Genomic DNA, 16,084 nt, shown 5'->3' on the forward strand with positions numbered 1-16,084 from the left:
GTGTCATCCACCGGCTCATTATTACCCTACAAAACCATTCCTGAAAGGAATTCAACAACAACATTATCCTTACTTGGTTTATCCATAATGGTGATGTCATATTCTTGTAGCAACAAAAACCATCTTATAATATAGCTACCTACAATAGCTTTGTTCATTAGATATTTGATGGCTACATGATCTATATGGACAAACACTTTATAACCAGTAATATAATATCTAAATTTATTGATTGCATATACCATAGCTAAAAACTATTTCTTAATTGTTGTATAATTCCTCTCTATGGGGCTTAAATTCTTACTAATGTAATAAATGGCATGCATTGCTCCATTTTCATCCTTGTGTCCCAAAACTACTCCAATTGCCAAGTTAGAAGCATCTGCATGTATGTGGAATGGCTCTCCCCAGACATGTCCTTTAATAAGAGATGTAGTTAAGGCATATTTAATAGATTCAAAGGATTTTTTGATAATCATCCATCCATGTAAACTTTGTATCCTTCTTGAGCAATGTAAAACAAAGGCCCAACAATTTTACTAAATCCTTCAATGAATCTTCTATAATATCATGTGTGCCCAAGAAAACTTCTAACATAAGTTTGAGTTTTCATGATTTCTATATGTTGAAGAACTTCCACCTTTTTAGGATCAACCTTTATTCCCTATTTTGAAATGTGATGTCCTAAGACAATTCCTTCTATCATCATGAGGGGACATTTTTCAAGATTTAATGATAATTTATGATCCTTACAACTTTGCAAAACTTTATTCAAACTTTTCATGATTCTTCATACGTCTTCCCATGGATTGTAAAGTCATCCATACACACTTCAATGCATGAGGTGGTTAAATCTACAAAAATAGCTAATATAGTTCTCTGGAAAGTGGCAGGCACATTACAAAGTCCAAATAGTAGAACTCTATACACATAAGTACCCCAAGAACATGTGAATGTTGTTTTATCCTGGTCCTTAAGAGCCAGTTGAATCCAATTGTAACCACAAAAACCATCAAGGAAACCTGAAAGCGAAGTAACTACTACCAGCTAGGTTGTCACGCACCTGATCAATAAATGGTAAAAGAAAGTGTAAAGTAGAAAATTGGGAACCTTAGCCAAATTCGCCACTTGGGAGAAAGATGGGAACTTAACTAAAGTTCAATTTTCACTTGGGGAGACTTTACATATAAAAGAGGGGGATGAATCTAATAGATCCAATCCTAGAGGATGCAAGGATTGAATAGTAAGTAGATTGGAATGGAATTAACCCTCTTTTGTAAGTTGATTGGTTGAATTAAGACAAAGTGTTGAAAATGGAAACAAAGTATGTGAAAAAAGTGAGCTACAGATTCAGGATTTAGCCATGCACCTGGATCTAATAAGTTTGAGATTATTAAGAGTTGCTCTACAAAATCTGGTAAAACTTGCAGGGACTGTGTGTCTGGATAGGGGTGCCCTCCTATCAGTCCTCTGAACTTTTCACGCATAGAAAAGGGTTTTTCCATCTCTACGAATAAAGCTTAATCCCAGAAGTACAGTTGCACACCTATTTCCTGCACACAAAAAGAAAGGGTTCAATGTGTTGGGAATAGGGGTTTGTCTTGAGATTAAACCCCAATTTTGGAATTAACCAAGTGGTTGAAATATTGTAAATGAAATGACTGAAAGTAGAGATCCTCCTCTTTGAGGGGATGTTGAATTCAAATAAATTGAAATGATTATACCTCCTTTTGATGTTTTCTTTGCCTCCACATGGAATTAGGGTTTCATGAAGTAGAATGTTGATCTCCTCTTCAATGCTTTAAATCTTATCTTTATTATTGCTCCAAAGCTTGAAGGAAGACTTAAAAATGCCCAATTTCTCTTGAATGCTTGATGTCTTGAATGCTTAATGATCTCTTGTGTGTATGCCTTATATGTAAAATGAAAGGGGGAATCCCTTTTATATACTTGCTAGTAGAATTAATTGACTGATTTTCTGACTTGAGCCGACATAGGGGGGATTTTCCCGCTCCATTTTGAGATAGAACAAAGGGAGGGGCACCAAAATATGTCCCCTTTAAGGGATCCCAAGGATCCATGCCCTAGTCTCAAGGGATCCTAGGGCGCCACGCCATGGTCCTGCCCTATTTTGGGGTAGGATCAAGGTGGCTTTGAGGTGCAGGGTTGAGCAAAATGCAGATTTTGACATATATAAGCATATTCAAGTCTCCAATCCTGTCGAGGGGCACAAAAACTAAGGCAAAGACCCAAATGAAGTTAAAAATTGCAAGGGATGAAATTTTAGGACTTTATATTTAGCCCCCACTTTAGCGGGAGTATTAAATTATACAAATACTGCCAATAAAGTACAAGGAACTTAAATTGAAAGAATTTCACCACATCAAGGAGGAAAGATTCACCAAGCCCCTAGTGGACTTTAGGATCTTACAACTTCAATGATTAGGTAAAAGGGAAGATCATGCGAGATAGAGAACAAACCATGACTACAACTAGTAAGGTTCTCTTACTATGAGTCATGAAAAGAATACCAAAAATTACAAAGCAAAGACAAAGTTCACTAAGTAACTTTAAGTATCAAAAGAGAGAATTGTGAGCGGAGTGTATGCCCCCACATTAAAGCGATTGCGTACGCCTTATCAGGAGCAATTGCTCTAAGATAGTATACACCTAAAGAAGACAAGCACGTTATCACAATAATTTAACTCCCAAGAGAGGACAAATCAAATGATAATGAACACAAAACACAAAGCATGAGGTGGTTTCACCCAACTTTGGAGTCAATATGCTTTTTATGATAACTCGTGTATATCATGTATATATATGCATAGAATCATCCTCATCCCCCAAAGAGAGGAAACCACCATGGAAGAACGGAACAAATGTGTCTTTTGAGTCAACATGGGAGAGACCAAAAGAGATCTCAATGCTTTGCATCATCGTCAAGTAGACAACACTAGCGTCAAAAACTAGAAGAATAGGGAGAACAAATAGAAGAATACTACAAACAAGCAAGAGAGGAGAGAGAGAGAGAGAGAGAGATAGTCTACAATGCTAATGAAGCTAATCAAGCATGTCATCCTCCCCCCGATCTTGTTGATCATTATTTCAGGAACGTGGACAACACGCAAGAGGAGCCACATCGAGCACAATAGATGGAGCTATCAAAAGTTCCAAACAAGGACCATGCTCCAATGATAAGTCACTTTATTCGTTACTAGGAGCTAGGATTAATGTTTTTGAAAATTTTGCAGATAAGTCATTGTCAACGTCAACATATTTATATTCGTCATCAGAAATATTAGGATTAACATTTTCATCATTAAGAACATTTTCACCTATTTCTTCATCAAGATTAATGAGAATAGTGTTTGCTTCACCAATAGGAACAATAACTATAGCTAAAGTCTCAACCCGAAGTTTGGACATTCACTCTGTGAAGTTATTATCTCCATAACTGAAGTTCATTTGTTTATCAACCTAGGGACGTATTACTTGAAATGGGTCTGCACTATATATGCACTAAGTTCCTGCGATAGCTATTCTGCATTACTGCAACAACTAAACCTATTTGAAATAAGCAAGCAAGAATTATAACAACCGAATGGCTACACGAAAAACTCTGCATAATCATAAAACCCAATTAAAGAACTGTTAACTAAGTCCAAAGCTAAGTAAAACCAGTCTATTGTCATAGATGAAGACCTTATCACCCAAGCCACGGGTCTCTGAAGGGAAGGAAGCAACTTCTATAGAGACAGAAAAGTGAGTAAGGAGGCCATTGACAGATATCCTGAAACCGAAAAGGAGAAAAAATGCTTGGTGAAGCTAAGTAAAACTTACTATCCCCCTAGGGCTTTTGTTAAACCATGGTGCAGGAGGTCCTCTTTGTTATAATGCACTATTACATTGGATGGTAGATTTACTAAAGTATACTGCTACCATTTTGTTTTGCTAAATCATTTTAGGCATGACGAGAAGGTTAACTTTCCTTATTTTCTATTATGCTCTATGAATGCCACCATTAAGGCCTATAAATAGAACCCTATGGGGGACACTGCCATGCATCAAGGCTTAATGGTTCTTATTTATGACCATCTCAAGGCTAATCAGATTATCCGCCCGCATACCTCTATTGAGTCTGAGGAGGATGGGTCGGACTCTATTTTTTCTGTGGATGAGGGTTCTGACAGTGACCCAACGAATGACTCTGAGGAGAGTTTCGATGACTCAGAATTTGAAATTGGTAAGAAGAGGAAATATACAAAAACCAGACCTTCTTCTTCAAAGAGTAAAAAACCTAAAGGCAAAATCCTCCAAATTAGCTTCTCCTCAAAGGAGGAGGTATCTAAAGATTCAAAGAAGGAGAAACCCCAGGGTTCTCTGAAAAAGAAAACTAAAGTCCATACTTAGACTAGAAACAATCATAAGAGAAAGGAGGAGAATGTGAAGGAGCTGGAGGCTCATAAGTAGGAAAAGATTTCAGAAGCTGAACAGAACCTGGAGAAGGTGACCACTGGAGAGGTTCATAGGGTTGACGACACAGCTACTGTTGGTGACACTCCAAAAAAGGAACAGGATAACTCCGGTAAGATTGATCTTCCCCCAAACCCTCCTCCTGAGGGTATGAAAGGTTTTATGGATACCATGGAGTGGTTAATAACTAGTTACAAGAAATTTGTGGATGACAACAAGAAGCTCAGCCACAGAATTCAGATTTAGGAAACTATCAACACTGGGGAAGGGAAGACTATGGCTGATTATATTGAGGATCTGAAAAATACCATTGCAAAAGCTGAAAATATAAGAGACTCCTTCAACCCCAGATTTGAGAAAATAGAGAAAGACCTGTTGGAAAGTAAAACTATTGCTGACACTATGGATCAAACTATATCAGGCACTAACAGTAAAGTCAACAAAATTGAGGATTGCCTCAAGAGTATTACAAAGCAAAGTTTAAACATCCTGAAGGTTTCTGCTGGCAATACTAAAACTCTCATCAGCAAATTGGATGAGGAGAAGGATACCCTGGATATTGACCCTGACACTGAAGGCACAGGAGATGCTCAAGGACCCAGAACAAGAACCAGAGGTAAAAAGAAAGAAAAGAAGCCTAATAAGGACCTAGATGATCTCAAAGTTGTTGCGGGCACCTATGACCAGTTGGTGAAAAAGGCGGAGAACCTTCTGAAGACTATAATTGTGTAGTGCCTTCCTAGTTTCTTTGTTGTTTCTATCTTTTGTTGTCTTTTTGGTTTGCTGGCTTTTTTGCCAGTCGTTTTGTAAGCGGTTTATATGCTCTGGACTCTTTGATGACTTATCTTAATTTCCTAAGTTAAAGGTTTTGGGTCCTGAAAACCTGCTTTTCTTAATTAATCAGAACTAAGTCCAAAGCTGACAAATAAGAATTACTCTATTTGCTTTGGTTGTAGGAATAGTCACGGGATCTGTTTTCAGTGGTTGTAGGAATAGTCAATTGCTAGAACCCCTACTGCAGTAGAAAGGGAAACTAAGTTAAAAAATGCACAGGAATACTCACCAAGTGGGCCCCCTTGGATGAGTGTATCCAGGCTTCCAAAGATAACCTTAAATACTTAGAATAGCATCACTTTATTCATTATTTTTCAAAGGTTGATACAACACACAGAATGAAAGAAAGCTCAAAATACTCTACAACTTTATTTCTAAATCTTTTGTCTCTCTTCCCCTTCTCTCTAACCTCTGAGAAGAGGTGCAGACTCTTATTTAAAGGAAAACTACAACAACTCCCTACAATCTAGGTCACGCTGATGAAATAAGGTGGAGAATATTTATCACAAAGAACAAATGGAGTTAAGCCACTGAAAATGTGGATCTCTACTAAACCGCAGCCAAGAATATAGCATGGTGGTATTACAAGATTTGATGTTTACTGAAGACAGACATAAATGAGTCTTGTGCGCCCTGCTATTCCTTTGCCACTCCTTACGCCCATTATTCTCTTTGTTGTTTTGAACTTTTAACCACCCCTTGAATATCTCTAACTACCTTCATGATGTGACACAATAACCGCCACTGCAGCATCTTATTTATTCCTGCAATTAAAAAGATAGAACATACAAGCATACACATATATCTATTTTAATTAATCAAAACACTTATACATTTCACACATGATATCACCTATGATAATTTGCATGGCAACAAGAATAATTCACATGGGAATAGGAATAATTGGTCAAGACAAAATAGGATTTAATGTGTTCAGGTAACATCTGAAATGCATATAGTCAAACTCTAATACATCATTACTATCCCATTATACGAATTAAAACATGGTAAAAACTTATGATTTTTAAGAATAAAAGGAGCTAATATCTCAACTCATCATGCCCCCCAACTTAGTGTCTTGTTGATCGTCTAGCAAGAGGAAAATTTTTGATTCGAGCACTTACTCGCAAGTCACCAATAGTTCCTTGTCATGTCCCTCTTGTAGCCAAATTCCAATAAAACCCCTTCATTTTTTCTAGTCTGGCCTATCTGGCTTCTTTGGTGGCTTCCTCATATGGTTTGTCTGCAACCCTGCATCCCATTAATGGCCACATAAGGATAGGTAGCCGAAATATCAGGGATAGCCAGTTATTGCTCTTTGCCCTACCCAAATGGATGTACTTAGGAGCTTTTTGTATAGCTGCATGAAAATTAGGCAGTGAATGAGGTTCACCTTGTTTTAGGTCTTCTGGAAGATTATTCCAACGCTGAACTAGAAATTCAATTGCAGCTGCATTTTCATTTTTAATCAAGTGTTCATATTCCTGGTATGTTTCCTCTCTTATTGGTAACACCTGCCTCCTTACATCAGGTCTTGCTAACAATTTTTGCCAATCATAATAAAGAAGTTGTGGATTCTTGGCTTTAGCTCTGAGTGGTAATGGACAATCAAATTCCAAATTTCTATATGTTTTAGCTTGAGTCCCCATACTGATTTCATTTTGCACCCATGACATTAATACTTTTATGTGATTGTCACCAATGTATAATAAGGGATTCCACTCATTGTCAAAAGTCACAATATAGTTATGCAAATAAAATTCACATAACAAATTCTTAATAGCTATTGGAGAGGTTTGATAAACATTATAAAATTCTTATGGGGTATCTAAAGAAGGACTAAGGTCTCTAACAATGCGGTTTAGCTTAAAACTTAAATATTGCTCTTTTAGATGCAAAGCATAAACCCTTGGAGGAGCCCTACATTGTATCAACTCAGGAACCATACTGGTAATTGTGTCAACTTTAGCTTTCAATTCCACAATCTGATTACCCTCTTTTCAATTTCTTTATGTTCCTTATCAATAATTTCATGTAACCTATCCCTCTCTATCTCCCACTGCCTATAAAATGTAAGCACAATAGACAAACTAGTGAGAGATGAAGGAGTTCTATTAGTTGTTACCTGAGGGCATGAGATTTCTTCAACGGGTTCTCCAAACTATTCTGCTACATGTGCCAGATTTGAAAGTTTGTCAGCTCCATTTTCTTCATGTGATTTAATCTTTGTTTGACTCTCATTCCCTTCTTCTGATGCTTCTACTGAAATGAGTTCCATTGCATCCCCTGCTACTCAAACTTTTTGTTTACTCCATTGAGTCCTTCTTGCATACATTTTTGGAGTGGCTGTAGGAACAGTTTCTGCAAGAGGTGTTGCTGCAGGAGAATTTTCTTTTAGCCTACACTTTTTAGCTGCAAGAGAAACCTACGTTGCTTGAGGCTACACTATGGTTTCTCCCTCTGCGTCAATTGTCTCTACTTTTTTCCCTTTTCCTTTAAAAGATGTCGCTCCACTTTGAAAATGAGTGGAGGGCTGCTCAATATTTGTTTCAATCACTCTTTCTTCTGCAACAATCAAAGCTTCATTGGCAACAAGAGGTTCATCCTCTGCAAAAACCCTAGGAGATGAGGGCTCTCCGATATCCTCCTCTTGGGCTGCTAATTCTTCTGCAACAGGAGCATCTTCCTCCCTAAGTTGCAGTATATCTTTGAATACCCCCCATGCCATTTGAGAAACATCTCTAAGAGAACTTTATACTAACAATTTTATCATGCCATGATGACTAAAAGAATGATTTCCACCCTTTCGTGTTTCTTTTACACTTATGGAAATAAGGTGATATAGAAAATTGGGAACATTTACCCTTCGGCCATGTCGTAAATGACTAAGCAATTTAAAATGGACTGAATGCAAATTTGAGTACCTTCCATCACAGGTAATGTATTTCATCCAATACAATGCGACCTGGGGCCATTCCGCTGGAAGAGATATCTTTCTGGTTCCCTGTTTGTCCACCCTTAGGGGTCCATCTTATGGGTGTGTAAATTTTGCCCTAGCACTTCTCACATCCTTTGATTCAGGAAACAATTCTCCTTCCTGCAGCAACCCAATAACTTCAGCTATTCACTACTCTGTGGCAATGACTCTCAATCCCTTGATAGAGGCCTCTCCTTCATTGAATGTATGAATGAATTTAGAGGCATTTTCTTCATTGTAATCTGTTATTTTCATAAAATAATCAATCCACCCATGCATACGAAAGTAATGCTCACACTGGACATCCTGCAGAAACATGTCATGAATTACAGCCTCATAGCGGATAGGATCTCCACCCATGACTATTTCGGCTCTCAAAATAATTTCCACAACAGAGAATGAGGGACTGAAATAACCTGCAAAACTGAAAATATTTGTTTGAAAATACCTTACTTACTTTCAGTTCCTTTCAATGATTTCGGCGGCAGGATGAACTACCCACTCATTCCAAAGAATGTCTTATTCAAAAATGATATTAGGCAAATCAAAGCAAATTACTGACAAGGACAGATAATTACTTGACTTGGAAATCGGACCATAAAACACCCCCCCAACTTATGATGACACGTGTCCACACATGCAGAAATGACAAAGCGAAGGGTACATAGATTTAAAATAGGCAATAATCATAGCAAAATAATAAATGCATAATTAATAAAAAATAAACAATGTACATACCCATAGTCGTACCAATAAATGTTGCATGAAACGATTGGCTAATAAAAAGGGGTGAAATGAGATGATGTGACATGAATGAAGTGATAGACAGAGAGATGGAATGGGATGACGTGGGCAAAAAAAAATAAAAAATCGGAGAATAATATTTCCATAAGACATGGAAATATTTTTATGAAAGCATGCTTGAAGAATTTATTGAGTGCTAAGAACGCTCCCTGCAGAAGCTGCAGGAACCGCGCCCTTAGTGTCTTCTCCAGTTGCTACAAGAATTTCTTCAAATGCTGAAGGAACTTCTTCAGTTGTTGTAGGAACTGATGTTTTATCTTGGCTGGTGAATTGCTGCAAGAAGTGTTCTTTGGTTGCAGGCTTATGATACAGGCATAGTCAATGACCATTGACTAGAAGCTTGAATTTTACTAGATCTATAGTGGTCAAGCGAACTGCTCCATTTGTAAAAACTTAATCTATTTCATATGGGCCTAACCATCTTGTCTGTAGCTTTCCCATAGTATCTTTATATCTTGAATCATATAGCAGTGCCCAATCACCTATTTTAAATTTTCTCTCATTTATATACTTATCATGCCATTTAGCTCTTTGATTTTGAATAAGTTCTGTATGTTGGATGGCCATCTTCCTCAACTCATCCAAAGCATTTAATTGTAGAATGTGGTCTCTTTGTGCTTCAGAGAGATTCATATTCAATTGTAGATTTGTTCTAAGAGTTTTGTGCTCAAACTCAATGGGCATCATTGTTTTTTTCCATACACCATTTCAAAAGGTGTAAAACCAATTGGTGTCTTCCATGTTGTTCTGTATACCCAAATGGCTTCAGGAAGTCTATGTGACCAATCTTTCTTATGAAGAGCTAGTGTCTTGGTAATAATGGCTTCTAAATCCATGTTTGTGACTTTTACTTGACCATTTGCTTGTGGATGATATGGGGTAGACTTCATGTGCCTGATATTATATTCATTAACCAATTTTTGCAATCAATGTGGAAGTAAACTGTGGTCCTTGGTCTGAAACAATCTCTCTTGGAACTCCATACCTGGTAAATATTTTCTCATAGAGAAATTCAGCTACTTTATTATCTCTTGCATGTGTCATAGCTCATGCTTTCACCCATTTGGTGACATAATCAGTGCATACTAGAATATAAAATTTCCCATTTGAAGGAGGATCAATCGACCCAACAAAATCTAATCCCCATTTATCAAATGGTGCAACTAATATCTGGGGATATAATGGCAATTCATCAGATCTGGTAGGCCTACCCATGCACTGGCATCTATCACATTTTCTAGTATATTGTGTTGCATCCTTATATAATGTTGGCCAATAATATCCTGTGCCAAGTATTTTAAGTGTTGTTCTCTAAGCAGCAAAATGTCCTTCACATGGTTCATCATGACATGCATGAAGGATATCATACGTTTCATCCTCTCTTACACATCTTCTCATGACTTGGCCAGGTCCAATATAAAATAAACAATCAGCAATCCATGAGAAATTAAAGCTTTTCTCAACTAACAGTCTTCTTTCTTTAGGAGAAAAATGAATTGGTGTCTTATTAGCAGCTAAATAGTTTGCAATATCTGCATACCAGGGAGTGTGTGCTTTTATAAGGAAGAAATGGTCATCTGGAAAAGCATCATCTATGGTTGCAGGATCATCCTGCAATTGAAGCCTAGAAAAATAATCTGCAACTACATTGGATTTACCTGGTTTATCAACAACTGTAATATCAAATTCCTGCACCAATAGTAACCAGTGAGCCAATCTTCCTGTAATTGAAGATTTTTTCATGAGATATTTGATTGTTGTATGATCAGTGTGCACAAATATCGAATATCTTGTTATATAATGCCTGAATTTGTTGAGTGCATATATAACTACTAACATATCCTTTTCAGTGACAGTGTAATTAAGCTCGGGCCCCTGCATGTTCTTGCTGATGAAATAAATTGCATTCTCCAAATTGTCAATCTGTTGTCCCAAAACTGCTCCTATGGCATAATCAAATGCATCTGTATGAATATGAAAAGGTAAGGACCAGTTCGGACCCTTGAGCACTGGTGCTTGAGTCAATGCATGTTTGAGCTTCAAGAAAGCTTCATTGCATGAGGAAGTCTAATTAAATATCATATCCTTGATCAAAAGAGAATATAAAGGGCCTACAATTTTGATGAAATCCTTGATAAACCTCCTATAATATCCAACATGACCAAGGAAACTTCTGACATCCTTTTGCTTTACAGGTGCAAGGAGGTTTTGAATGACTTCCATTTTTGTTGGGTCAACTTGTATTCCATTTATAGAGATATGATGACCAAGAACTATACCTTCATGCATCATCATGAAGCACTTTTCACTATTCAATGATAAATTGTTGTCTTCACACCGCTACAAAATTTTCTTTAGATTCTTTAATGCCTCTTCAAACCCTGAACCATAGGTGGTAAAATCATCCGTATAGATATCCATGTTGTCCTGGGAAATATCTGAAAATATGCTTATCATTGCTCTTTTAAAAGTAGCTGGAGCATTACATAATCCAAAAGGAAGAACAAAATATGCATATGTTCCCCAAGGACAAGTAAATGTAGTCTTTTCCTGGTCCTCGGGAGCAATTTGAATCTGGTTGTAGCCATTGAATCCATTTAGGAATGAGAAGTACCGCTTCCTTGCCAAAGAGTCTAATACCTAATCCACAAATGGTAATGGAAAATGATCCTTCCTAGTTTCTAAGCTCAAAGTTTTGTAATCCACACATACCCCCCATTTACCTCCTTTCTTTGGAACTATCACTAGAGGTGACGCCCATTGACTATCTGAGAAAGGATAGATAAATCCAACATTTAATCATTCCTACAATTCCTCTTTAACTATTTCTCTTAATGCAGGATTAATTCTTCTATGTGGTTGTCTAAGTGGTCTACAGTCCTCTTTTAGTAGATACGATGGGTACAAACTGTAGGATCAATTCCATGCATGTCTTTGTAATCCCATACAAAAGCATGTTGATGACATTTAAGCAAGTCAACCAGTGTTATTCTTTGAGTCCCTGTGAGTTGATTGTTGATATTCAAATATTTGTTCAAATCAACTTCCACTTTGACAGTAAGATCAACCTGAGATGCTTCAAAAAGATGAGAAGTACAGACTTCCTACGGCAACAGGGTATGCAGAATATCAGTGGCTGCAGGAAAATTTGATGCTGGAATATTTGATACTAACTCCTACGACTATTGCTCTTGTCTTAACTGATTTGTCAGAATTTTATAGAGAATTGAATCATCATGAAGTTGTATGAATGGTTCTTTATTAATCATCATAAGATGATTGAAAGAATCAAATCCTTCCTCAAATTCTTCTCCCACGTTAGGCCAAACGGCTTGTTGTTGATCAAGTTGGGGCAAAGCAGGAGAATACAGAGCCAAAGTTTTGGTTGTATTTCCATCTGAAATAGTCATATCTCCTAACCGGCATCCAATATATGCATTGGTTGTAGCAAGCCAAGGTCTTCCCAAAATAACTAAATATCCTCCCAATGTATCTTTAGGAGACATGATCATAAAATCTACAAGATATTCCCAAGATTCCAAACTAACGACCACATCTTCAATCATACCATCAGGCCAAACTGTGGAACTGTCAGCAAGCTACAGGACTTTAGGTGTAGGTCTAAGCCTAGTTATGTCAAGTTTATGCATAACATCTCGTGTCATTACATTGATGGTTGCTCCCAAATCTATTAAAGCATTCTTTATCTGAGTGTCATTGATGACTATTTTCACAACAGGGCTACCAGGATCAGTATATTTAGGAATTGAAACCTTTCCTAACATGATATCAGCCAATTGACCCATTACATGCATTGCTTGCGGATCATTTTTCTTTCTACCAAGTTTCTTTAAACATGCCTCCTTAAGTGCCTTACCATAAATAGGGACATCCTTCTCTTGTAACAATGGAATTTTAACACATACGTATTTCAGTTGATCTATGATATCAAAACTTAGTTCCTCTTCCTGTAGAATCTCTTTTGATTGCAACCTCTGAGGAAATGAGGGTATTTGCTGATTTTGAGGTATTTGGGTTGTTGGACTAGAGATTTCTTGTTCCTTTTGTATCTCAGTTATAACTGGTGGAGATGGGTTGGATAAAGTTACCCTAGATCTGAGGTGAATATCACTTATAGAAAGAGAATAAGTTGGGTATTGATTAGGATCAGCTGAATAAACTTGTTGTTGTTGTTGAGGCTTGTTATTAGGATTTGGCATTGGTTGAGTGGGCAGCTATGTAGGTTTAGGTGGAACAATATTGGCTACAAGAGGAGGCATTATTGCAGGTGGTTGTAGTTGCTGCATAAGTTGTTGATAACCAGATGACTTATTTGCCCATGGCTGACCTCCTCTCTATTGAGGGGCAGGTTGCCAATTCCCTTGGAATTGTTGCCATGGTCCCTGAGGTTGAGACAAATTTCCTTGTGGTTGTTGCCATTGTGGAGTTTGATTGGCAAAATGTTGCCCTTGGCCTTGAGGATTATACCAATTTTGATCATTTCCAAAATTTTGGGCATATGGAAATTGCCATTGATTATTTTATGCATAGGAATTTCCACTATAACTAGAAAAAGAAAGTGAATCAGGAGGCATGCCTTGTCTTGGAAAATTTTACCTTCTTTGAGCAACATAGAAAACTTATTCATCATCACCTTGTATTGTCTTGAAATCAGGAACTTCAAGATTTGCAACCATTTTACATCTGCAGTCTCTTTTCCTCTGTTTACAATGTTGGCATAAATCTGCAAGAACTACATCAACTTGCTCATGTTTCTTCTTAGCTGAAAGTGTGTCTAATTGAGTAGCCATATTTTTTATGATATCCTCCTTAAAATCCTTCAATAGATGGCTAAGCTCCATTCGAGAAACTCCATTATTGGATGTTGATGAAGAAACCCCCGGCTTGAAATGCCTAGTCTTCTTAGAAGAAGATCTAGAATACTTCTGACAAATTTGTCCAATGTCATTCCATGTTGATTGCGTTATATCGCCTCCTCCCATAAGATCCAAAGCATCTGTGCACTCATCACTGATTCCTCTTAAAAATATTAACTTAAGAGACTCTTCATTTAGAGTATTATGCTTGGACTTCTTGACATGAATAGAAACCTCTCCAGATAATCCTCTAGAATCTCATCTTCATTTTGTATCATTCTAAAAATATCATCCCCATGGCGGTCAATCCCTCTATAATAATCCTTGTATTTCACAAGAAACAACTATTTCATCTCATCCCATGTAGTGACTGTGCTACTCCCTAGACTCATAAACCATCTCAAAGCTGACTCTTTCAAAGTGGCAGGGAATATTTAGAGTCTATGGGCATCTATAGTATAATCAAAACTCCTACAGAGGACATCAAACTCAAACAAGAAAGTGTCAGGGTCTTCTGTCACTAATCCATAGAATTTAGGAAGGGAAGAAGCTGGAATGTTCTTGAGATTAGCATTATCATGTTGATCAGAAATAGGGAACTCAAACGTTGGAGTCACGGGTGGAGGTGGGTTATTCCCACCAAGGGTGGATTTGCTTGCATTTGGCTTTGAGGAGGAGTTACTAAATGAAGTTCCTCTTCAGGAGTTCCAAAGAGAAAATGGAGGTTGTTCTTAGGAAGTTCAAATTCAAGAGGATTCAAATTATTTGGGGTTTGGTATAGTGCAGCAAAATGATTTTCATCTGGGGGGTCATATGGATTGAGTCTTGTATGGTTAGGACAGCTGGAAAGGAATCTACCTTGAGCATCTCTTCTTCATCTATGCATGCAGATTCATGGGAATTACTTTAAACAAACTGAGTTATCAAAAACAACTATATTGAAAGCTAAAGATTAATAACCATAACAGGTTCTTAGTTTGACACCATCCCCAGTAACAGCACCAAAAATGTTTGCTTCAGCAATAGGAACAATAACTATAGCTAAAGTCTCATCTTATAATCTAGCCGCCTACAATAGCTTTGTTCATTAGATATTTGATGGCTACATGATTTGTATGGACAAACACTTTATAACCAGTAATGTAATATCTAAATTTATTGATTGCATATACCATAGCTAAAAACTCTTTCTTAATTGTTGTATAATTCCTCTCTATGGGGCTTAAATTCTTATTAACATAATAAATGGCATGCATTGCTCCATTTTCATCCTTTTGTCCCAAAACTGCTCCAATTGCCAAGTTAGAATCATCTGCATGTATGTGGAATGGCTCTCCCCAGATGGGTCCTTTAATAATAAGAGAGGTAGTTAAGGCATATTTAATAGATTCAAAGGATTTTTGACAATCATCCATCCATGTAAACTTTGTATCCTTCTTGAGCAATGTAAAACAAAGGCCCAACAATTTTACTAAATCCTTCAATGAATCTTCTATAATATCATGTGTCCCTAAGAAAACTTCTAACATAAGTTTGAGTTTTCATGATTTCTATATGTTGAATAACTTCCACCTTTTTAGGATCAACCTTTATTCCCTATTTTGAAATGTGATGTCCTACGACAATTCCTTCTATCATCATGAGGGGACATTTTTCAAGATTTAATGATAATCTATGATCCTTACAACTTTGCAAAACTTTATTCAAACTTTTCATGATTCTTCATACGTCTTCCCATGGACTGTAAAGTCATCCATACACACTTCAACACATGAGGTGGTTAAATCTACAAAAATAGCTAATACAGTTCTTTGGAAAGTGGCAGGCACATTACAAAGTCCAAATGGTATAACTCTATGCACATAAGTACCTCGAGGACATGTGAATGTTGTTTTATCCTGGTCCTCAAGAGCCACTTGAATCCAATTGTAATCACTAAAACCATCAAGGAAAGCCGAAAGACAAGTAACTACTGCCAGCTAGGTTGTCACGCACCTGATCAATAAATGGTAAAGAAAAGTGTAAAGTAGAGAATTGGGAACCTTAGCCAAATTCGTCACTTGCGAGAAATATGGGAACTTAGCTAAGGTTCAATTTTTACTTCGGGAGACTTTAC

This window comes from Cryptomeria japonica, chromosome 11, assembly GCF_030272615.1.
Source record: "Cryptomeria japonica chromosome 11, Sugi_1.0, whole genome shotgun sequence".
Lineage (NCBI taxonomy): Eukaryota > Viridiplantae > Streptophyta > Pinopsida > Cupressales > Cupressaceae > Cryptomeria > Cryptomeria japonica.